This window comes from Chiloscyllium plagiosum, chromosome 45 (genome assembly GCF_004010195.1).
Source record: "Chiloscyllium plagiosum isolate BGI_BamShark_2017 chromosome 45, ASM401019v2, whole genome shotgun sequence".
Lineage (NCBI taxonomy): Eukaryota > Metazoa > Chordata > Chondrichthyes > Orectolobiformes > Hemiscylliidae > Chiloscyllium > Chiloscyllium plagiosum.
In genome coordinates, this window is record NC_057754.1 from 9,384,034 (window position 1) to 9,408,662 (window position 24,629).

The window sequence follows — 24,629 nt, forward strand, 5'->3', positions numbered from 1 at the left end:
CAACATCCTGGTAAATCTCCTCTGCACCTTTTCCAATGCTTCCATATCCTTCCCAAAATATGGGGACCAGAACTGTATGCAATATTCCAAGTGTGGCCGCACTAGCGTTTTGTATAGTTGCAGCATGATATTGCGGTTCCGGAACTTAGTCCCTCTACCAATGAAACCTAACACACCGTATGCCTTCTTCACAGCACTACCCACCTGGGTGGCAACTTTCAGGAATCTATGCACATGGACTCCAAGATTCCACTACACATCCACACTACCAAGAATCTTTCCATTGACCCAGTACTCTGCCTTTCTGTTATTCTTCCCAAAGTGCATCACCTCACATTTATCTGCATTGAACTCCATTTGCCACCTCTCAGCCCAGTTCTGCAGTTTATCCAAGTCCCCCTGCAACCTGCAACATTTTTCCACACTGTCCACTACTCCACCGACTTTAGTGTCATCTGCAAACTTACTAACCCATCCACCTATGCCTGCATCCAAGTCATTTATATAAATGACAAACAGCAGTGGTCCCAAAACAGATCCTTGTGGCATGTCACTAGTAACTGGACTCCAGGCTGAGTATTTTCCATCAACCATCTCTCTTCTTACAGAGAGCCAGTTTCTAATCCAAACTGCTAAATCACCCTCAATCCCATGCCTCTGCATTTTCTCCAACAGCCTACCATGTGGAACCTTATCAAAGGCTTTACTGAAGTCCATGTATACCACGTCAAATACCCTACTCTCATCCACATGCTTGGTCACCTTCTCAAAAAACTCAATGAGGTTTGTGAGACACGACCTACCCTTGATGAAACCATGTTGACTATCTCTAATCAAATTGTTGCTTGCTAGATGATTATAAATCCTATCTCTTATAATCCTTTCCAAAACTTTTCCTACAACAAACATAAGGCTCACTGGTCTATAATTACCTGGGTCATCGCTACTGCCCTACTTGAACAAGGGCACAACGTTTGCAATCCTCCAGTCCTCTGGTACTAAACCTGGAGACAATGACGACTAAAGATCAAGACAAAGGAGAAAGTACTCTGAGGGAGGTGGCTGAAGAAATAAGGGAGGCGTGGGTTGTGATCTTACAAAAATCACTGGAGTCAGGGAAAGTCCCAGATGATTGGATAATCGCTGTTGTAACCCCCTTGTTCAAGAAAGGATCAAGACAAAAGATGGAAAATTATAGGGCAATTAGCCTAACCTCAGTTGTCGGTAAAATTCTAGAATCCATCATTAAGGATGAGGTTTCTAAATTCTTGGAAGTGCAGGGTCGGATTAGAACAAGTCAGCATGGATTCAGTAAGGGGAGGTCGTGCCTGACAAACCTGTTAGAATTCTTTGACGAAGTAACAAGTAGGTTAGACCAGGGAAACTCAGCGGATGTTGTTTATCTAGACTTTCAAAAGGTCTTTGATAAGGTGTCTCACGGGAGGCTGCTGAGTAAGTTGAGGTGAGCTACTGGCATGGATTGAGCATTGGCAGTCTGACAGAAGGCAGAGAGTTGGGATAAAAGTCTCTTTTTTGGAATGGCAACTGGTGATAAGTGGTGTCCTGCAGGGTTCAGTGTCAGGGCCACAGATGTTCACTTTATATATTAATAACCTGGATGAAGGGACTGCGGGCATTCTAATGAAGTTCGCCAATGATACTAAGTTAGGCGGACAGGCAGGCAGTACTGAGGAGGTGAGGAGGCTGCAGAAAGATTTAGACAGTTTAGGGGAGTGGTCCAGGAAATGGCTGATGAAATTCAACTTGAGCAAATGTGAGGTCCTGCACTTTGGAAAAAAGAATACAGGGACGGATTATTTTCTAAATGGTGAGAAAATTCATCAAACCAAAGTACAAAGGGATCGGGGAGTGCTAGTCCAGGATTCTCTAAAGGTTAACTTGCAGGTTAAGTCCGTGTTAAAAAAGCAAATGAAATGTTGTCATTTATCTCAAAAAGGTTGGAATGTAAATGTGCTTCTGAAATTTTATAAGGCTCCAGTTAGGCCCCATTTAGAATACTGTGTCCAATTTTGGGCTCCACACCTCAGGAAGGACATACTGGCACTGGAGCGTGTCCAGCGGAGATTCACACGGATGATCCCTGGAATGGTAGGCCTAACGTATGATGATCAGCTGAGGATCCTGGGATTGTATTCATTAGAGTTTAGAAGGTTGAGGGGACGTCCATTAGAAACTTAGAAGATAATGCATGGCTCAGAAAGGGTGGACGCTGGGAAGGTGTTTCCGTTAGGCAGGGAGACTAGGACCCGTGGCCACAACCTTAGAATTAGAGGGGGTCAATTTAGAATGGAAATGAGGAGGCATTTCTTCAGCCAGTGAGTGGTGGGCCTGTGGAATTCACTGCCGCGGAGCGCAGTGGAGGCCGGGACGTTGGGTGTCTTCAAGGCAGAGATTGATAAATTCTTGATCTCACAAGGAATGAAAGGCTACGGGGAGAGTGGGGGTAAGTGGAGTTGAAATGCCCATCAGCTATGATTGAATGGCAGAGTGGACTGGATGGGCTGAATGGCCTTACTTCCACTCCTATGTCTAATATATTACCTCAGAAGACGAGTCCTCGTCAAAAGTTCTTTCAACCACCGTTAAACTGTCTTTGACTAACAAAGCCACACCTCCCCCTCTTTTACCACCTTCCCTTATGTTAATGAAAGATCTAAACCTGGAACCTGCAACATCCATTCCTGACCCTGCTCTATCAATGTTTCCGAAATGGCCACAACATCAAAGTCCCAGGTACCTATCCAAGCTCACCTACCTTATTCTGGATATCCCTGGCGTTGAAGTCGACACACTTCAAACCTGCTTACTGGCTGCCAGCACACTCCTGTGACCGTAGAATCCTATCCATCTCCTCCTTACTCTCATCCTCCTGTGAACTGCAACTGCACCACAGGTTCCCATCCCCTTGCTGAGCTAGTTTAAATCCACCTGAATAGCACCAACAAATTTCCCCACAAGGGTATTGTACCCCTCTGGCTCAAGTAAAGACCATCCTGTTTGTAGAGGTCCCACCTTCCCCAGAATGACTCCCAATTACCTATATACCTGAAACCTTCCCTCCTGCACCGTCCTTGAGCTACGTGTTCAGCTGATATCTCTCCCTGTTCCTTGCCTCGCTATCACATGGCACAAGTAACAAACCAGAGATAACTCTGTTTGTTCTAGCTAACAGAAGTTTATAAAATCATGAGGGGTGTAGATTGGGTTAATGGCCCATTATCAAGGGCTTTATAGTGGAGCATTTAGAAAGCAGTGGCAGGATCAGAGAGAGTCAGTGTGGATTTACGAAGGGGAAATCATGCTTGACAAATCTGTTGAAATTCTATGAAGCTATAACTAGTAGTGTTGATAAGGGGGAGCCAGTCAATGTGGGATATTTAGAGTTTCAGAAAACCTTTAAGAAAGTCCTGCATAAGAGATCATTGTGCAAGATTAACGCACGTGGGATTGGGGGAAGTGCACTGAAAAGGACAGAAAACTGGTTGATGTGGTATATTTGGATTTTCAGAAAGCGTTTGACAAAGTGTGGCATAAGGGATTATTGGGCCAGATTAACGCACGTGGGATTGGGGGAAGTGCACTGAAAAGGACAGAAAACTGGTTGGCAGAGAGGAAAAAAAGAGTTGGAATTAACGGGTCCTTTACAAAACGATGGGCAGTGACTAGTGGGGTGGCACAGGGATCGGTGCTGGGTGCCCAGCTATTCACAGTATGTATTAATGGTTTGGATGAGGGAACAAAGTCTAACATCTCAAACTTTGCAGATGATACCAAGTTGGGTGGGAGGGGTGAACAGTGATGAAGACGCAGAGATCCTTCAGCATGATCTGGACAGGTTGGGTGAGTGGGCACATCAATGGCAGGTGCAGTATAAGTTGGATAAATGTGAAGTTATTCACTTTGGAAGCAAAAACAGGAAGGCAGATTGGCTGTACATTGGGAGAGGGGAGTGTGCCGTGGGACCTGGGTGTCCCTGTGCACCAGTCGCTGAAGGTAGGCATGCAGGTGCAGCAGGCGGTAAAGAAGGTAAATGGTATGTTGGCCTTCACTGTGAGAGGTTTCGAGTACAGGAGCAGGGATGTGTTGTTGCAGTTATACAGGGCCTTGGTGAGGCCACATCTAGAACATTATGCACAGTTTTGGTCTCCTTTTCTGAGAGAAGATGCTTGTGCTGTCAAGGGAGTGCAGCGACGGTTTATCAGGCTGATCCCGGGGATGGCGGGACCGACATATGAGGAGAGATTGACAAAGTCAGGATGTGTTTTCATTGGTTTTCGGACGAGTGGGGGGGAGTCTCATAGAGACTTATAAAATTCTAACATGACCAGACAAGATAGATGCAGGGAGGACGTTTCTGATGGTGGATGTGTCCAGAACCAGGGGTCACAGTCTGAGGATTCAGGGGTAGACCATTTAGGACAGAGATGAGGAGACATTTCTTCACCCAAAGAGGGGTGAGCCTGTGGAATTCATTACCACAGGAAGGAGTTGATGCCAAAACATTTAATGTATTCAAGAGGTGACTAAATATAGCTCTTGGAATGAGTGGGATCAAAGGTTATGGTAAGAAAGTAAGACTAGGCTATTGGGCGATCAGCCATGATCGTGATGAATGGTAGACTAAACTGGAAGGGCCTATCTTCTATAATTCTATGTTTCTGTTGAAGCTGCCTTTTCCCCAGGATGGGGGACTTCAAGACTGGGGCAGCATATGTTTCAGCTAAGAGGAGAGAGATTTTTAAAAATAAATCAAGGGCAAATTTTCTCCACAGAGAGTGCTTTGTGTGTGGATTGAACTTACTGAGGAAGTGCTGGATGTGGGCACAATTCCAATGTTTAAAAAACACTTAGATAAGTACATGAATAGGAAAGGTCTGGAGGGATATGGGCCAAATGCTGGCAGGGGGGATTAGTTTAATTTGGGACTATGTTCAACATGGACTGGTCGCACTGAAGAGTCCGTTTCCATGCTGTGTGACTATATGGCCTGTGACTATCTATAGAATTGTCTTTTACCTAGACATTGAGGTGGAGTAAACAGAGAATGCTGCAGTGAACAGGAGGGCTGCTTTCACTCTTAGCCTGTTAACCATCTTGGTCAGAATAACTTGTCAAAGAATAATTGAAATTCAGCACAGTAACGGTGTAATACAAATAGTTAGTATGATTATCACAACTGTCTCCATTGACTGCACTCAGGCACCTGAAGACTGAGATTCAACAATGCATCGACTTCCATTTCTATAACGCCTTTCACCACCAGGGGCCAGCTCAAAGCACATGGCTGCCAATGAAATGTTTTTTTCAAATGTGCAGATTGTTAAGATGGAGGAGACATGCTATACCCACTCGGCAAACTTCCCCAAACAGCAAGGGCAGAATGAGTGGAGTTTTTGTGTTGATGATTGAGGGGTGACCATTGACCAGGACAGTGGCAAGAGCTTCCCTATTCATCTTCCAGATAGTCCTAAGGAAGTTTTGACATTCTGCTGCTTTGGTCTTATTCATATTCTGTCTTTCCACCCTTACTAAGAAAGGATTGGTCTTCTCAGACTACTGCACCTCGGCTTCCTCGTCTAAGTGGCAGTTTTTCCATTTCTTCAATTCTAAGGCTGATACAAATTGATTCTGCAGCCTGTCTGCCGTCTCCTCTATTTCAAATCCAGTGCTGCTTCGGTCTGTCTTTAGAAGCACACACTGCCATCAGTTGCTCTTTCAGGTTAATCTGTGCCAAATGGATTTGTTACAATCCCTGTGTGAACAAGCTGCTATCACATCTGCCGAGTGACTGTTGAGTATTTTTATAACTTTTGCTGATTTGTGGGTCAAGAAACTTCACCTCTTTTTGTTTTCCAGGTCATTTTTTCTGGAATTGAGGAAGCAAAGCAGTCAGCTAGCTGTATTCAGCTAATATTTAACAGCAAATAGTTAATGGTCCTTTAATCTCGAATCAAGCTCAGATTTATTTGGGGTGTCAGGCAATTTTTGATAATCATTACGAATTAAAAACACAGCACCAGGCAAGCCAACAGCAGCCTGCCTGGAATTCGAATGTGCATAGTCATACAATTCTTCAGGTCTTTGACTCTAAGGGGCTGATTCCCCTGGCTGCAACATTTGCAACTGGGCTTATGTCCTCTGTATAATAGGCCAGTCTGTTAGAACGGAGGTGAGGAGACATATCTTCACTGGCAAGGATTTGAAGCACTCTCTAGCCCACTGGTCTGTGGCTCCTCAGTTGATGAGTTTATTGACAGCTGAGCTGGACAGTCTTTTGAATTAAATTCTAGTGTCCCTGTCGTAAACTCGAGGGTGCAGGAAAGATTTACAAGGATGTTGCCAGGGTTGGTGGGTTTGAGCTACAGGGAGAGGCTGAATAGACAAAGGCTATTTTCTGTGGAGCATCGGAGGCTGAGGAGTGACTTATAGAGGTTTATAAAATCATGGAGAGCACGGATAGGGTGAATAGCTAAGGTCTTTTTTTCCCCATGGTTCAGGAGGGCATAGGTTTAAGGTGAAGGGGAAAGATTTAAAAGGGATCTAAGGGGCACTTTTTCCACACAGAGGGCGGTGCATGTATGGAATGAGCTGCCAGAGAAAGTGGTGGAGGCTGGTACAATTACAGCATTTAAAAGGAATCTGGGTGGATACATGATTAAGAAGGGTTTAGAGGGATATGAACCAAATGCTGACAAATGGGACTAGATTAATTTAGGATATGCATGGATGAGTTGAATTGAAGGGTCTGTTTCTGGGCTGTCGAGGGCAGGAAGAAAAATTGCTACTGAGGCAGAGGTCCATCACAATTTGATTAAAAATATTTGAGTTAATGGCTGATCATAATGGCATTAATCAGCAATTATGAGGCATATCATGTTCTGGGTGCAAAAGTCTTAACCATGACACAGCAGTTGGTGAATCTTATATAAATGAATTTCATCAATAAATACAGATGTGGATATCAACCCTAAAAGCCTATCTGATTCATTAATGCTCTTGAGAGCGGGAAACGAGCCATTCTGCCTATGTGTGGTCTAAATTTGACAATTGATTCAGAGCAGCAGAGTTAATCCTTTGCTGTGTTCTGATGTAGTCCAATATGTTGTCAAAGAAAAAGAATGTCAATAAAGCCTGAGTTCTTAAATGGCTGCAGATTGTGTTTCATTTGTGGCACAGTGGTTAGCACTGTTGCCTCACAGCGCCAGGTCCAAAGATGTGCAGGTTAGGTGAATTGGCCATGCTAAATTGCCCGTAGTGTTAGGTATAGGGGTAAATGTAGGGGTATGGGTGGGTTGCGCATCGGCGGGTCGGTGTGGACTTGTTGGGCCGAAGGGCCTGTTTCCACACTGTAATGTAATGTAATCTAATCTAATCCATACCAGTGAAGATAATTGTTGACACGAATTGTCACATTTCCAGATTCCAAGCTCTTATCTTGCTCCAGCCTGGTTCTGTTGCTGGCCATGTTTGCTTCAACCCCCATTCTGTCTCCAAACCAGTTTTTCCTTTATCTTTCCTCGGGCTGTCCTGAACGACTCTGCCTCTTGGCCATTATGTCGCGCAAAGCTCGACTGAAGAACATGGCCATTCCTATTTAGCTCAGCACCTGTTTAACTCTTCCAGGTTCTCACCCACAATCCTGAGATGGAGGGTCTCCTGAAGGTCCCCCCCCTCTCCGGGTGAATTGCCAGAGAAGTTACCGATACCAAGAAAAAAAAAAGTTGAGCTCTGTCCGAGTGTTCTAGAACATTCCTCCCGAACATAGTCATTGAAGTAGCACGTTCAGTAGAGTGTTGGGTGGTGGTTTCACTTTGCACAGAAGCAGTGAGCTGCAGTTTCTTGGTACCCCATTCAAACCCACAGTAGTTCCACAAATTGCCATCTGTTGTGTTTTCAACAAACGCTGTTTAGTGTTAGAATCATGGCATCCTTACAGCGTGGAAGCAGGCCATTTGACCCATCGATTATGTCCTGACCCTCCAAAGAGCATCACACGCAAGCACTCCCCCCTCACCTTATCCCTGCACTTCCCAAGGCCAGTTCTCCTCACCTGCACATCTTCGGACTGTGGGAGGGCACGAGCGCCCGGAGGAAACCCGCACAGAGACCGGGAGAATGTCTGTTTCTGCGCAGGCAGCTGCTCAAGTGGAATCGAACCCGAGTTCCTGGCCCTGTGAGGCAGGAGTGAGCCACCATGTTGTAAAAGGATAAATTCAAAAAATCGAACCCGGGTTCCTGGCCCTGTGAGGCAGGAGTGAGCCACCATGTTATAAAAGGATAAATTCAAAACCCGTTTGCCAGTTAAAATAGACAAGCTTCTATGTTCTCCGAGTGTGACAATTTCGTTGCACTTTTAAGTCAATTTCCATTAACCCCATCTTCTCCGTCAGGAAAGGAGGGCGAGGGCTAGTTTGGGATTCAAGCCTGGAATCTCTCGCAATCTCGTAGCTAGCGTGAAGGAGGAATCATACCTCGTGACAAATGAGCCAAAAGCTGGCAAGAAAATTGAACCAATGCCTGGTCTTTATTGCTGCCCAAATGAGATCAACCATCCTTCTGGGAATCGTACCACAGCCAGAGTCATGGAAATCGAGACAGAGTTCATGTTTCACATTCGCGACCTTTAATCAGAATCAGAAAGAGTTTGAGTTGTGATCAGTTTGAAGCCTGAAAAAGGAAAGAGTAAAATAAATGTTACAGCCAGTAATATAACTGAATCCTGGGGGGATGAAATGACTGTATAATCTGTGCTGCATAAACTCCATATGTTTCAGCCACTCAGAATGAGGTTATTGAGCCCATCGTGTTCTTGAGAATTCTCTGTCAGAGCGATAAAACATGATGATTCAAAGAACATATGACATGGAGTGGCATAGCGGCTCAGTGGTTAGCAGTGCTATCTCAGGGTCCCAGGTTCGATTCCAGCCTCAGGCGACTGTCTGTGTGGAGTTTGCACATTCTCCCCCGTGTCTGTGTGGGGTTTTCTCCGGGTGCTCCGGTTTCCTCCCACAGTCCAAAGATGTGCAGGTCAGGGTGGATTGGCCATGCTAAATTGCCAGGGGAATGGGTCTGGATGGGTTACTCTTCGGAGGGTCGGTGTGGACTTGTTGGGCCGAAGGGCCTGTTTCCACACTGTAGGGATTCCATGAAAGCTGCGATTGGTCTGTAAAGAGTCTGATTCAGAGATGAGGTCATGTTCTTCACCTGAACATGGAGATTCATTGGAACTTCACAAGAGGCAGCGGAATGAGTGGTCAGAGTGGGGGCCAGTCATTCTGATCTGCTGTTGACTACGCAGCAGCTTAAAATCCACGTATCCAATAATATTACAGAAGCTGTTATTTATGTGGACCACGGTCAATTGTTTCAATTTCGCAGACAGTATATCACAAAATTTTAAGACAAATTTGTTGGGTTAAAGACCATATGTAAACAATTTAAAAATAATCTAGATGACAAGGAAAGACAATTTCATCAGAAAGCACAAGAGAAACTCAGCAGGCCTGACAGCATCCACAGAGAGAAAAACAGATTAATGTTTCATGTCCAGAGACCCCTTGTCAGAACTAAAAGGATCTTCTAACATCTTTCCTGAACAGTCCGGCCCTAATTCTCAGACTATGTCCTCTAATTCTTAAGCCACCGATCAGTGGAATTAGTTTATCTTTAATCATCCTGTCTTTTCCCATTAACATCTTGAAGACATCGACCAGATCACCCGCTTTACCTTTTAAATTCTAGAAAAAACAGGTCTAAGCTGTGTAATCCCTCCTCATAACTTAATCTTTGAAGTCTAGGTGAACCTCCACTGCACTCCCCCCAAGTCCAATGTATTCTACCTATATCTATCTGGTGTGGTGCCTGGATCTGCTCAGCGTACCCCAGTGGGTCTACCAGAGTTTTGAAAATCTGCAGCAGACCTGTTGAGTTTCTCCAGCAATTTCTGTTTGTATATCTTTCAGAGCTGTTGTCAGAACTCAGTTCTTTATCAGGTCTGACAAAGGATCACTGGACGCAAAATGTTCATGATTGTTCTCTCTGCACAAATGCTGCTGGAGATGCCAAGTTTCTGGATTACTATGGCAGTGATACTTCCCTGGGATTGAATGTCTGTGAAGAACACTTCCGGGAAAAGGATCTTTCAAAACGTGTCTGGTGTATGCATTTTTTGTTTGTTTTTCCATCTGTGGAATATATTTGTGTGTGTTTCTGAAAGACCATTGTCAGAGAGAAACATAGAAAATTGGAGGAGGAGGAACCCTCCCAGCCTGTTCCACCATTCAATATGATCATTGTGTGGATCATCAAACTCAGTATCCTGTTCCTGCTTTCTCCCAAAGCCCATGATCCTTACAGCCCTAAGAACTAGATCCAACTCCTTTTGAAAGCATTCAATGTTTTAACCTCAACCACTTTGTGTGGAAAGGAATTCCACAGGCCCACCACTTTCTGAGTGAGAAAACATTCTCTTCACCTCAGCTCTAAGTACCTAACCTTAGACCGTGACCCCTGGTCCTGGGTTCCTGGCTCATCTGGGAAATCCCTCCTGCATTTACCTTGTCTAATGCTGTTTGAATTTTATAGATTTCTATGTGAGTGACTGACCACTGCGGTCACCAAAGCACAAAGCTCAAAATGATCTATCATGCTAGTCTTCACTCGTGAATTGAACTTGTACAGTATGACCAACAGTTGGGATCATAACATATTCTCTTATACTTCTCTTGCAGTCTGGAATGGTGGTCAAGGTGGTTTCATTCTCTGTTTTGATGAACACCGTTCGGTGTTCTCTGTACCATCACGCCTAGGAATAGGAGTTGGTTGTCCTTTTCTTCCTCTCTAGTGAATCGGACTCCTGTGAGTGTGGCCTTGATGATCCGGTGTGTGTTCTCTATTTCCGTGATTTTAATGATAACAAAGGTGCCATCCACATATCTGACCCAGAGTTTGGGTTGAATTTGCGGTAAGACTGTTCCAGAGGACAAACAGAAAGACAGCTAACAATCCGTATCCATGAACAGCAACGAGCCACGAAACGACACGACCAGCTGTCCTTAGTAGCCACACACACAGATGACTAGCAACATGAATTCAACTGGGACAACACTACTATCATAGGACAAGCCAAACAAAGAACAGCCAGGGAATTCCTAGAGGCATGGCACTCATCCAAAGATTCAATCAATAAGCACATCGACCTGGACCCAATATACCGACCACTGCAGCGGACAGCTGGAACTGACAACCGGAAGCGACAGATTCAAACCACTATAAATGCCGGAGGAAACATCACAGAAGCGCTTCACAGGAGGCTCCCAAGCACTGAGGATGTCACCTAGACAGGGGACGAAACGTCTGCAACACAAATTCCCAGCTCGGCAAACAGAACCACAACAAGAATGCATGTGTTTGTAAAATGCAATGGGAGACAATGAGTTCAGTTCCACTGTTTTGTTAATGCTGCCCTCTGCTGATTGTTGTTTGAGCTACAGGCAAAGCCACCTGGAATTTAATGTCGTGTGGGTTTATTTGCAGGACTTCTGCAGAGTAATTCTGATATTGGTTCTCTGGCCATATGGGTGTTTTTCTGGTGGTGCAAATATTGAATAAAGTATTTTGCACAACGTGTCTTCTCTGAGTGCCTGAATGTACACACACACAACCTGGCTGTTGTGGGGAAAGATAAACTCTACTGCAACAGTAGTGTGGGGGTAACAAAAAAAAAGACTCTGGGATATTATAAGACACAAATTCCGATAACTGACAATCTGTCCTGGACTTCCCACCTGGATGTGAAAGTCAAGAAGGAACAGCGCCTCTTCTTCCTCAGGTGCCAACTTTTACAGATGCACCATTGAAAGTCCAGGTGTACAATGACCTGGGCAACTGCTCTGGACCGTGAGAAACTACAGAGGGTGGTGTGCACATCCCAGACCATCACTGAAGCCAAGCTTCCATCCATGGACTCCATTTACACAGCTCGCTACTGCGCAAAGACCCATTCTGCCCTGGTAGTGCTCTCCTACAACCTCATCCATTAGGGGCAGCACAGTGGCTCAGTGGTTAGCACTTTAACTCACAGCACCAGGGACCTGGGTTTGATTCCCGCCTCAGGCGACTGTGTGGAGTTTGTACATTCTCCCTGTGTCTGCGTGGGTTTCCTCCCACAGTCCAAAGATGCGCAGGTCATGGTGGATTGGCCATGCTAAATTGTCCATAGTGTTAGGAACTTAGGTACATGTGACAATAAATCAAATCAAATCAAACAACACAAAATCCTGGAAGAGATCACTGGAGGCTCTCCTCACTTTTATTTGGTTGTTCAATCATCCCCTAATGGGGAAAAGTCAGATCCCAGAATGAAACCTAGCTTGATAGATCTGGAGATTATATTTTATTCTATCATGACCATGGTTATTAGTCATTGAACATGGAGGCACATGTGTCGCTGTACACATAAGCCACAAATGTTCTTCAACAAAAGGGCACAAATTTATTGCACAAAGAATGGAAATAAAAACAGTGATATGTATATGTACATACAATATATGTGTGTGTATGACAACTAATAAAGATCTTAATATAAACCACGTTTTCAACTTATTTCCCAGCAATACCTTTTAGAGCTACTCAATCCCAGAGAATCCCTCTTATCTCAATTTCTTAATTTCTTATCTCATTACTCTCAGTTCTATATTCTGGCCTGCAGAGAACTTCTTTTCAAGTCTTAGAAGAAAATGGCTATTTTTAAATTCCGAAGGTCTAAATCTCTTATCAGTTCTGACAATTTGAAAGCTTCCATTGAAATGTTCACAGATGTGAGGTTTCATAAGCTGAAACACGCTGGGATTCATAATTCTGTCTCTGGTACACTGAACCTTCTGGGAGAGCAGTGCTGTCTGAAGTTGGTGGGGAATTACAGTATTGTGTCCCGTAGATCTGACATGTTGAAAGTAATGTGTACAAACTTCACCACATTGCTCCTATCACAGGAAATCTACTATTTATCATCCAGATCAATCTGAATTTACAATAAAAATCATCTCAGGGTGTCAGCGAATTGGAGAAGATAATTGGACCCCCACCCATTGAGGATCTAAAATTTGAATTTAGGCAACAAAAATATGAAGATTTTTATTATAACAAAATGGTTTCTCGATTTAAAAGAACACTATAAAATGGCCTGTGAACCATACTGCTGAACATACTGCTGATTTGCAGAATTAAGTTGCAGTTCAAAGATAAGAGAGTTTTTATAAAATGAATACTGACACATTAATTGACCATTTGAACTAACCTTGATCTGATACATGGCATGACAATTTACATAAATAAAGAAATCCTTCTTAAAAAGTACCATTGGATTAGCCTGTCTTCAATCATATCACCATATTACAGTTGCTTGGACTTTTTTTTAGTAATTAAGAACCCTTTCCCAGGAAATATCATTGGATTAATTTGCTGTAAATCATGTCACCTTATTATATGTGATCGGTCTTTCTTGTGATTAAGGTTGTATTATTACTTAAAAAACATATAAATAATGTGTAATTTTCAAAGGTAATTACGCAACTTCACCACAACATAGAAGCTTCAATCTCTGTGTTGCTGGATAGAATTGCGTCAAGGTATCTTAATTCAATAAACTAATGACCCTTGCTAACTTGAATAGATCACATTTGTCAATTCCTTTGGCCGATCCCTAACCAAGAGGCCCCTCTTGAGGGGTCTTGGATCTTCACTATGACCTCCCATCTTCCAAGAAAAGGACTGTGCGTTTGAGGGAAAGGACTTGGCTGGTGCGAGTGGCAGTTTTGCTCTGTATAACAGTAAAAGCACATTGAATGATACAGTCCAGAAGTGGTGTTCTGTCCATTAAATCTGTACTACCAAAGATAAACTACAAACAACATAGATCCGTGAAGGATGCCATGATGGTGCTTTCTCTGTTCCACAATGATTCCGCTGTTTTCTGCAAAAAAAAGTACTTCCTTTAGTAAAATGATAATAAGGGGGTGAACATTTGCTTTGCTATATCATAACGCTAAGAGGCACCAGGTTAATATTCTCTCAGAGTTGAAAGTCTAGTGCTGGAAAAGCACAGCAGGTCAGGCAGCATCCGAGGAGCAGGAAAGTCGACGTTTCGGGCCTGAGCCCTTCATCAGGAATGAGGTTTGGGAGCCACAGAAGTAGAGAGGTAAATGGGAAAGGGGGTGGTGGTGGGGTGGGGCTGGGGAGAAGGTAGCTGAGAGTGTGATGGGTGGATGGAGGTGGGGTTAAAGGTGATACGTCAGAGAGGAGGGTGGAGAAGATAGGTGGGAAGGAAGATTGACAGGTGGGTGAACTTGGGGAGTACGGTGAGAGAGGGACTCACTGACATCTTTGTAGAGAGAGGAGGAGAATGTAGACATCCTTGGAAGAAGCTTCGCAGTAAGGTTGAAATCAACTGGGAAAAAATGGGGTCTGCAGATGCACTGTCTTCCCTGTCTCCTAATATTCTCTCAGGCAGAGTATATATTGGCTGTGCACTGGGACAGAACACAAAACTCCAACCATCAATACTCTGTGAAAACTAAGTACTCTGTGGGTATGAGCATTTCTGCCTCCCATTGTTATGTACTCTTCTGAATGTGTCCTGGCTGTGTAAAAATACCCTTCGTCTCACGGCCCACATTCTGTTGGGTCCAGCTCCGATTTCACTTGGAATCTCAAAGCTGACACAGCACAGCAAAGGAGAAGTCTCCCAGTTTTCTGATCTATTTTCAAGTGGACCTATCTCCTACACGATGCCATTGACATGAACCTGTCCAACCTCGGCCCCAGTGTCAATATGTGATGTTTCTTCCAGATGGTTGGAGTTACAGGAAAACAGGAAGCTAATCAAAATGGAGATTGCAGTAACAGTCTAGGCAGTGGCTCATGCACATTCACAGCAATAATGGGAAAATGCACATAGCAGAGGATAGATTTAACCCATCGGCCTTTGTCCCCAGCACACTCCCACTGCTCCACTGTGCTACCATAGTCTGACACCTTTTGCACAGGCTTTCTGTTTTCTGTCAGTTTGAAGGTGAGCACATGTTACAACTCTGGCTTCACAATTCAACTGTGTCACACCAAGCAGATGGTAAGAGTCTGGCAAATAGATACCCAGACGGTGCAAAGCACCTTCAGAACACACACAGCGACAAATAAAATGCCATGCTCCAAGATGGAGTGCGATGTTTTACATGAAAGGGTTGTCTATATAACATCTGTTACGTAAAGACGCCCCCTTGTGCTGGAAAAATGAATTACCTGCAGTGGAGCTCTTATGATCATAGAGTCATAGAGATGTACAGAACAGAAACAGATCCTTCAGTCCAACCTGTCCGTACCCAACCCAATCTAGTCCCAGCACCAGGCCCATATCCCTCCAAACCCTTCCTATTCATATACCCATCCAAATGTCTCTTAAATGTTGCAATTGTACCAGCCTCCACCACTTCCTCTGGCAGCTCATTCCATACATGTACCACCCTCTGCGTGAAAAAGTTGCCACAACATCTTTCCGATAGGAAGGAGACCAGAATTGCATGCAATATTCCAACAGTGGCATAACCAATGTCCTGTACAGCCGCAACATGACCTCCCAACTCCTGTACTCAGTACTCTGACCAATAAAGGAAAGCATACCAGTTGAATATATGACCAGCTTCATACATCACAATACTAAGAAATACTACCATACTATCTTCTGTAGCAGCGTGGCATAATGAAACCATGTTAGGTCCATCAACCTGAATTCAAAGTTCACCAGCACGCTGTACAATGTATTTGCTGCTCCTGCAGTCAGATCTCAATAGCTGTCCCCAATATCTTCGTCAGCTTTCCCCTTCCAGTAAACATTTCATACCTGAACACATTTATCATGCATTTCTACTCTCACATATCCTTTGTAATGCCCAAGCTGAAACCGGTATGATGGACTGATTGGATTTGGATTTGATTTATTGTGGTCACATGAACCTAAGTACTGTGAAAAGCTTTGTTTGTGAGCAGTACAGGAAGATCATAGCATGCAAGGACATACAGGTCATAGGGAACTTAGACAGAGTGCAGCATACAGATTACACTGCACAGAAGGTGCGTGAAGCAAGGTCAACATTATTTGAAGTTAGAGAGTCCATTCATCAGATTGGCCTTCATTAGCTCTCTCACTCTGGCCTGATCTGTGTGAAGTGCACCTGCCCCATCCCCATAATATTCTGCATTTCTCCCAAAATCGTTCTCCCTGTGACCCGCGTTATCGAGAAGGATGTCAAGGGATCTTCAATGTTGTTGTGTAGCTTCCTGTTGTGCAGATGTATTGTTGGTTGTGCAAATATGAGCTGAAAATGTGTTGCTAGAAAAGCGCAGCAGGTCAGGCCTGACCTGCTGAGCTTTTCCAGCAACACTGCCTGACCTGCTGCGCTTTTCCAGCAACACATTTTCAGCTCTGATCTCCAGCATCTGCAGTCCTCACTTTCTCCTGTGCAAATAGGACCTTTGTCTAGCTCCCCATAATCTGTGTTTTCACTCAGAATTACAAATTTGCCATGTGGAATGTAAAGAAAAGGAAATCAAGTGAGGGCAGTTTTCACAGAGCACTATGATTGAACACAATGTTGGCTCTAGAGTTTTGTGAAGAGCCTGATCAAATCAGTCAATTAGCTGAAAAATGGTAGATGGAGTTCAATCTCTGAGGAGAGGCTGAACAGGCTGGGGCTGTTTTCCCTGAAGCGTCAGAGGCTGAGGGGGTGACCTAATAGAGGTTTATAAAACCATGAGGGGCATGGATAGGATAAATAGACAAGGTATTTTCCCTGGGATGGGGGAGTCCAGAACTAGAGACCATAGGTTTAGGGTGAGAGAGGAAAAATTTAAAAGGGACCTCAGGTGTGACTTTTTCATGCAGAGGGTGGTGCGTGTATGGGATGAGCTGCCAGAGGAAGTGGTGCAGGCCGGTGCAATTACAACAGTTAGAAGGCATCTGGATAAGTATATGAATAGGAAGGGTTTAGAGGGATATGGGCCACGTGCTGGCAAATGGGACTAGATTAAGTTACGATATCTGGTTGGCATGGATGAGTTGGATGGAAGGGTCTGTTTCTGTGCTGTACATCTCTATGACTGCATGTATAAATGAGAGGTATTGCATTTTGGTACACCAAACAAGGGTAGGGCTTATACATTCCTGAAGAAGGGCTTATGCCCGAAACGTCGATTCTCCTGCTCCTCGGATGCTGCCTGGCCTGCTGTGTTTTTCCAGCACCACACTTTTCAACTCTTGGTCTCCAGCATTTGCAGTCCTCACTTTCTCCTAGGGCTTATACATTGGTGAGGCCTCTTCTGGAATACTCTGCCCATTTCTAGTCACCCAGTTATAGGAAGGAGATTATTAGGCTGGAGAAGGTTCAGAAGAGATTTACCAGGATGTCTCCAGGAATGGAAGGTTTGAGTTATGAAGAAAGACTGGATAGGCTGGGACTTTTTTTCACTGGGGTGTAGGCTGTTGAGAGGCGACCTGTTAGAAGTTTATAAAATAATGAGAGGTACAGATAGAGTTGATGGTAGTTATCTTTTCCCTAAGATGGGGGCACATTTTTAAGGTGAGTGAAGAGAGACTTAAAAAAGACATGAGAAGAGATTATTTTACACAGGGTGGTTCCTGAGGAAGATCGTTTCACTTTTGTAGACAGTCGATCGCAAAATTTTAAGACTGGGATTTAATCCACCGGTATAGAATTTTAAAATAATCTAGTTAACAAGGAAAGACAACTTCATCTGAAAGTGCAGGAGAAACTCAGCAGACCTGACGGCGTTTGCAGAGAGAAACACAGAATTAATGTTTCATGTCTATTGACCCTTTGTCAGAAATAAAAGAAAGTTCTGCAGGACACTCACTGGACTTGAAACATTAAATCTGTTTTCCCCTTCCCAGACAGGATGATAGAGATAGGAGTAGGCCATTCGACTCCTCAAAAACCTTCCACCATTCAGTGAAATCATGGCTGATTTGTGGCCTAACTCCATGTACCTTTGGCCCACGTCTTTTGATATGTTTGCTTAAAATTTATTTTCAAAGAATTATCTCATACTTTAAATGAACAATAAACGAACATCTATTGCCATTTGTGGAAGACAGTTCCAAACACCTCCCATATTTTGTTTGTAGAAGTGCTTCTTAATATGTCTCCTGGACAGTCTGGCCCTAACGTTCACTCTATGTCTCCTAGTTCTACAATCACTAACTGGTGGAAATGGTTTATCTATCCTACTTTTTTCCTGTTAATATCTTGAAGGCTTTGACCAGATCATTCCTTTAATCTTCAAAACTCTAGAGGAAACAGGCCTAATTATTTAATGTTTCTTACTAACTCAATCCCTGAAGTCCAGGTATAGTTCTTGTATACCTCTGTTGTACTTGTTCCAAGTCCAATATATCCTTCCTAGATCAGCTCAGAGTATTCTAAGTGGGTCTGGTCAGAGTTTTGAATATCTGTGGCAGACTTGTTGAGTTTTTCCAGCAATTTTTATTTGTGTGTCTTTCAGACAGTTGGCCAGGACAAAGTCCTTCATCAGTTGTGACCAAGGGGTCACTGGACACAAAACTTTAGTTCTGTCTCCACAGATGCTGCAGGAGCTGTCGAGTTTCATGTCACATTACAGGTGACCACCATTGCACTATACACACACACAGATACTCCTACACACACACACACACAGGCACTCCTATACGCACATACACACAAACGCGCACACAGACACACCCTTACAGACACACACACTCCCACACTCACACATGCACCCCCTCATAGACTGAAGACACTCTGCACTCACTACACACACACACATACACTTTCTCACACTCACGACCCCCAAACCAGACAGACACACACACACACAGAGGTCCACATACACGCATATATTTTGTGGGGTGAGTTTGCACTTGCAGGGTTACATTGTACCTTGCTCAAAAACTGTATGAATTCATGTAAAACTCCGTTATCTCACTTTTTAGATTAGAATCAATCTAAACATCATGGCATCCACAGAGAACACAGGGGGCCAACACCTTCAACATATTATGTAGCTATCACCATTGTTAACAGCTAATCTGAGAATGCAACTTTTTAAAAAAAGGTTTTGTGATTTACACATGAAAGAAGTGAAACTATCACTGTATACAACAGATTAAAGGCTTAACAGACAATCAATTTTTCAATGTATAATTTCAGTTACATCAGACTGTAAATTTTTGCTATAAATTCTGTGTGTTAGGATTGAGCCCTCCACTATCACCTGATGAAGGAGCATCGCTCTGAAAGCTAGTGTGCTTCCAATTAAACCTGTTGGACTATAACCTGGTGTACACCCCAGTCCAACACCGGCATCTCCAAACCATGAGTTTCTCTGGCTCTTTCTAATTTAACAGCAGTGATGCTTCACTGGTATTGAATATCCGTAAAGGATACGTCTGGGGGGGAAGATTCTGTTTTTTTACTTTCGTTGTTGTACTAAGATCTTTTGAACGTATCTGGAAGTTTCTTGTTTAATTTGTGGAACATAATTTGTGCACTGTTTTGAAAGACCAGTGGCATTTTGAAACAAATATCTTTGATGGCATTTCATACAACCAAGGTTGAAATATATACCAAGGAGGCTGGCTGACGGCCGTGCGAGCTTGTGGCGCAACGGTAGCGCGTCTGACTCCAGATCAGAAGGTTGCGTGTTCAAATCACGTCAGGCTCAATGCATCTACGGCTGCAGTTTTACAGTCGTTTGTCATGGGCTCGAAATTCATTTGGAAAGCACAAGTTTATCGTCCCAGCTTTCACCTGCATTGCAACGATTTAATGTGAGAGCAGTGTGAGAAGCCAAAAACGACGGGGATTAACACTCATTCGCCTCCCTCTGTGCACCGCTTCGTTCAGTTGTAAATTGCTTTTTCCTGATCTTTTATAAACAACCATCATTACTTTTCAATCCAAAAGAGAAAAATGCTGGAAAATCTCAGCGGGTCTGGCAGCATCAAACTCTTACCGACGCTGCCAGAGAAGAGTTTTTTTTCTTTCCTTACAGATGCTGACAGACCTGCTGAGATTTTCCAGCATTTTTCTCTTTTGGTTTCAGATTCCAGCATCCGCAGTCATTTGCTTTTATTGTTTTTCAATCCATCGGGAGATTTCAGCTCTTCCTGTTGTAGAGTTCAGAAAGGAATGTTTCCAAATTACAAGCAATTTCCTTCCGCTCAATGGACACAGTTAAACTGATCTTTATTAAACACCATTCCGACGGCTCCTATTCACATGAAAGATGAGAATAAGTTGCAATGTGTCGGTAAAATGCAATGGAGGACAATAAGTCCAGTTCCAAAGCTTTGTTAATTCTGCCCTCTGCTGATTGTTGTCTGAGTTACAGGCAAAGGCCCAGAAAATTAATGCCATGTGGATTTATTGGCAGGTCAACGATGGAAGGACTCTGGATATGGCCTTATTTTATGTAGTATCTTAATATAAGAAATAGGAGCAGAAGTTAAGCCGTTCAGCCCATGTCGTCTGCGCCACCATTCGATCATAAATAGACAAGGAGGGAGCTGGAGGAACACAGCCAGCCAGCCAGGCAGCAGCAGGAGAGGGAGAAGTCAACGGTTTGGGGGTAACCCTTTATCAGTCCTGCCTTCTCCCCCTCCTGGATGCTGCCTGGCTGGCTGGGTCCTTCCAGCTCCCTCCTTGTCTACGTTGGATTCCAGCATCTGTAGAGTTAGAAGGGAGGAGCTATGACCACCACCACCTGCGCTGTGTCAGATCTGAGCTTCCGGGTAAAATAAAGAGCTGGGCCAACAGAATATGGGGAGTTGGACAAAGTTCATATTTAAGCAGCAGAGAATTCTCTCTGGGTGAAAACATTCCTCTTCATCGCAGTCCTAAATAGCCTACTTCGTATCCTTGGACTGTGCCCCCTAGATCTTAGCTTCTGGCTCATTGGCAACAACATTCCTATATTTACTTTGTCTAGTCCTGTTAGAATTTTATAGGTTTCTAGGTTAAGCGGCTGACCAATGCAGTCAACAAACTGTAAAAATAACTTATTATCTATAAAATTTATCTATAAACTTATCTATCAAGCCAGGTTTTGGTGTGGAATTGGACTTACCTGGGATTATAGCATATTGTCTTATACCTCTCTTGCATTCTGTAAAAATGGTCAATTTGGTCTCATTTTCTGTTTTCGTGATATTCAGAAGCAGTGATCTCTGTTTCTCCCAATGTACCTAGCATCCTGAGACTTCAACTTGGGAACATGTCTAGAGCAACCTCCTCTTCTGGAACTCAAATGTCTACACTTTTCCACGGTCTCCTTTCAGACCCTCTTTCAAACCAAAAAGGTTTGAGAAGCACTGCCCATTCGGCCAATTTACCATATCAATGTGTAAATATATACTGAAAAACTCCCTCTACTGCCAGCAAGTCGAAGTAATAGGAACAATGGGTCTGCTTGGAAACCAGCAGACTCCCATGAAAACAATTTAAATGAATCATGAACCTGACAGAACAAAATTCAAATGAAAATTAGGAAAAAGAATTTAATTCAACATATAAATATATTTCAAGGGACAGCACAGCAAACAGTTTGAGGTTGTAGCATGACAGTATCATGTTAGACTCCAGACCATGAGGTTGTGTTCAAATCCTATCCAGCTCGTTGATTTGTTCTGTGGTCTGGTTAACTTGACATTAGTTTCAAAACAAAACACTTGTTTATCAACAATTACAACAACAAAAAAATGATGTGGTGGAGCTGTTGGCGGACAAAGTTAAAAATCACACAACACCAGGTTATAGTCCAATATTTGGAAGCACTAGCTTTCAGAGCACTGCTCCATCATCAGGGAGCTAGTGGAGCAGGATTGTAGCGCACAGGATTTATAGTAAAAGGTCACATGCAACAATAATCTAGGTTCATTCAATATATCATATCAGTTGCAAACATGACACTGTGATCTTTTGTGATAAATTCTGTGTTTTATGATCCTGCTCTACAGCTCCCTGATGAAGAAGCAGCACTCCGAAAGCTAGTGCTGGTAAAGCTGAGACTTTAATTCACTGGAGTGTAGGAGGTTGAGGGGTAATCTTTATAAAATCACGAGAGGCATGGGTAAGGTGAATAGCAAAGGTAATAGAGATGTACAGCACGGAAACAGACCCTTTGGTCCAACTTGTCCATGCTGACTATGTATCCGAACCTAATCTAATCCCATTTTTTAGCACTTGGGCCATATCCCTCTAAATCCTTCCTATTCATATACCCATCCAGATGCTTTTTGAGTGTTGTAATTGTACCATGTTCCACCACTTCCTCTGGCAGCTCATTCCATACACGCACCACCCTCTGCGTGAAAAAGTTGCCCCTTAGATCCCTTTTATATCTTTCCCCTCTTACCCTAAACCTATGCCCTCTAGGTCTGGACTCCCTCACCCCAGGGAAAGTACTTTGTCAATTTACACTATCCATGCCCCTCATGACTTTATAACCCTCTATAAGGTCACCTCTCAGCCTCTGACGCTCCAGGGAAAACAGTCCCAGCCTATTCAGCCTCTCCCTATAGCTCAAATCTTTCCCTTCGGGTTGAGGATTTCAAAACTAGAGGCCATAATTTTAAGGTGAGAGAAGAAGATTTAAAAGGGACTCGAGAGGCAACTTTTTCACACAGAGGGTGGCTGTTATAGGGAATGAACTGCCAAAGGAAGTAAGAAGTGCAGGTACTGTTACAACATTTGAAAGACATTTGGACACATAGATGAATAAGTTTAGAAGGATATGGGCCACATGCAGGCAAATGGGATGAGCTCAGTTTGGGAAACTTGGTCAGCATTGTTAAGTTGGAGCAAAGGGTCTGTTTCCATTCAGTATGACTCTGTGACTCCCTCGCAACCACTTGGGGAGGGAGAGATCAGTGTCACACATGCGCCCAAAGTAAGCAATGTTAACTACGAAATTTCTTCAAATGTCTTTTCATCAGAGCCAGGAAACCCTTCCCTCAGGAAATTAACATGGGAGTTTTCCGTGCGGCCTGTTTGGTTTCCACGGCTCATCTTCACACAGCAATCCTACAAGAAGCGGTTTTCTGCTATGGGGATCAGCAAAGGCTTTATCCCCCTCCAGCCACGCATCAATGAATTTAATATGCATCGGGATGTCAAACACTTCTTCCACTGCTTCCGCCTCTGAGCTTACTTTTACAATCCCACCCACCTTCCGAAGACCCCTTCAATCGCCTCCAACACACTCCAAACCATCATCTCCCAGACCATCCAGAACCTCATCACCTCAGGAGATCTCCCACCTACAGCTTCCAACCTCGTAGTCCAGGAACCCCGCCCCGCCTGATTCTATCTCCTTCCCAAGATCCACAAGCCTGACCACCCGGCCGGCCCATTGTCTCAGCATGCTCCTGCCCCACCGAACTACCTTGATACTGTCCTATCCCCCCTAGTCAGGAACTCCCCACATATGTTCGAGACACCACCCACGCCCACCACCTCCTCCAAGACTTCCGTTCCCCCGGCCCCCAACGCCTCATCTTCACCATGGATATCCAATCCCTCTACACCTCCATCCGCCATGACCAGGGACTCCAAGCCCTCTGTTTCTTCCTCTCCCGACGTTTCTTCTTCCACCGACACTCTCACTTGTTTGGCTGAACTTGTCCTCACCTTTAACAATTCCTCCTTCGAATCCTCCCACTTCCTCCAGACCAAAGGGGTAGCCATGGGCACCCGTATGGGCCCCAGCTCAGCCTGTCTCTTTGTTGGCTACATAGATCAGTCCATCTTCCATAGTTACACCAGCACCATTCCCCACCTCTTCCTCTGCTATATTGATGACTGCATTGGCGCCACCTCGTGCTCCCGCGAGGAGGTTGAGCAATTCATCAACTTCACCAACACATTCCACCCTGACCTTAAATTTACCTGGACCAACTCAGACACCTCCCTCCCCTTCCTGAACCTCACCATCTCCATTAATGACAACTCCCCTTCCTGGACCTCTCCATCTCCATCAGTGACGACCGACTTGACACTGACATTTTCTACAAACCCACCGACTCCCACAGCTACCTGGATTACACCTCTTCCCACCCTACCTCTTGCAAAAATGCCATCCCGTATTCCCAATTCCTCCGCCTCCGCCGTATCTGCTCCCAGGAGGAGCGGTTCCACCATAGAACACACCAGATGGCCTCCTTCTTTAAAGACCGCAATTTCCCTTCCCACGTGGTCAAAGATGCCCTCCAACGCATCTCATCCACATCCCGCACCTCCGCCCCCAGACCCAACCCCTCCAACCGCAACAAGGACAGAACGCCCCTGGTGCACACCTTCCACCCTACCAACCTTCGCATAAACCAAATCATCCGCCAACATTTCCGCCACCTCCAAACAGACACCACCACCAGGGATATATTTCCCTCCCCACACCTTTCCGTCTATCGCAAAGATCGTTCCCTCCGTGACTACCTGGTCAGGGCCACGCCCCTATAAGCCACCCTCCCATTCTGGCACCTTCCCCTGCCACCGCAGGAA

At 44.3% G+C, this 24,629-nt stretch overlaps 2 protein-coding genes and 1 non-coding gene across 2 annotated transcripts in view; 2 read left to right on the forward strand and 1 right to left on the reverse strand.

Annotated features, from left to right (window-relative positions):
* The window catches only part of LOC122543913 (zinc finger protein 774-like), a 63,744-nt gene extending 52,723 nt beyond the window's left edge, over positions 1–11,021 (forward strand). Inside the window, exon 5 of the mRNA XM_043682821.1 lies at positions 10,752–11,021. The gene's annotated coding sequence lies outside the window, so the exon portion shown is untranslated. The remainder of the gene's footprint in view (positions 1–10,751) is intronic.
* Positions 1–24,629, reverse strand: part of LOC122543911 (zinc finger protein 239-like) — a 125,479-nt gene that overhangs the window by 71,945 nt on the left and 28,905 nt on the right.
* Positions 19,723–19,794, forward strand: trnaw-cca. The gene has a single exon. It is a non-coding gene; the product is annotated as a tRNA-Trp (tRNA).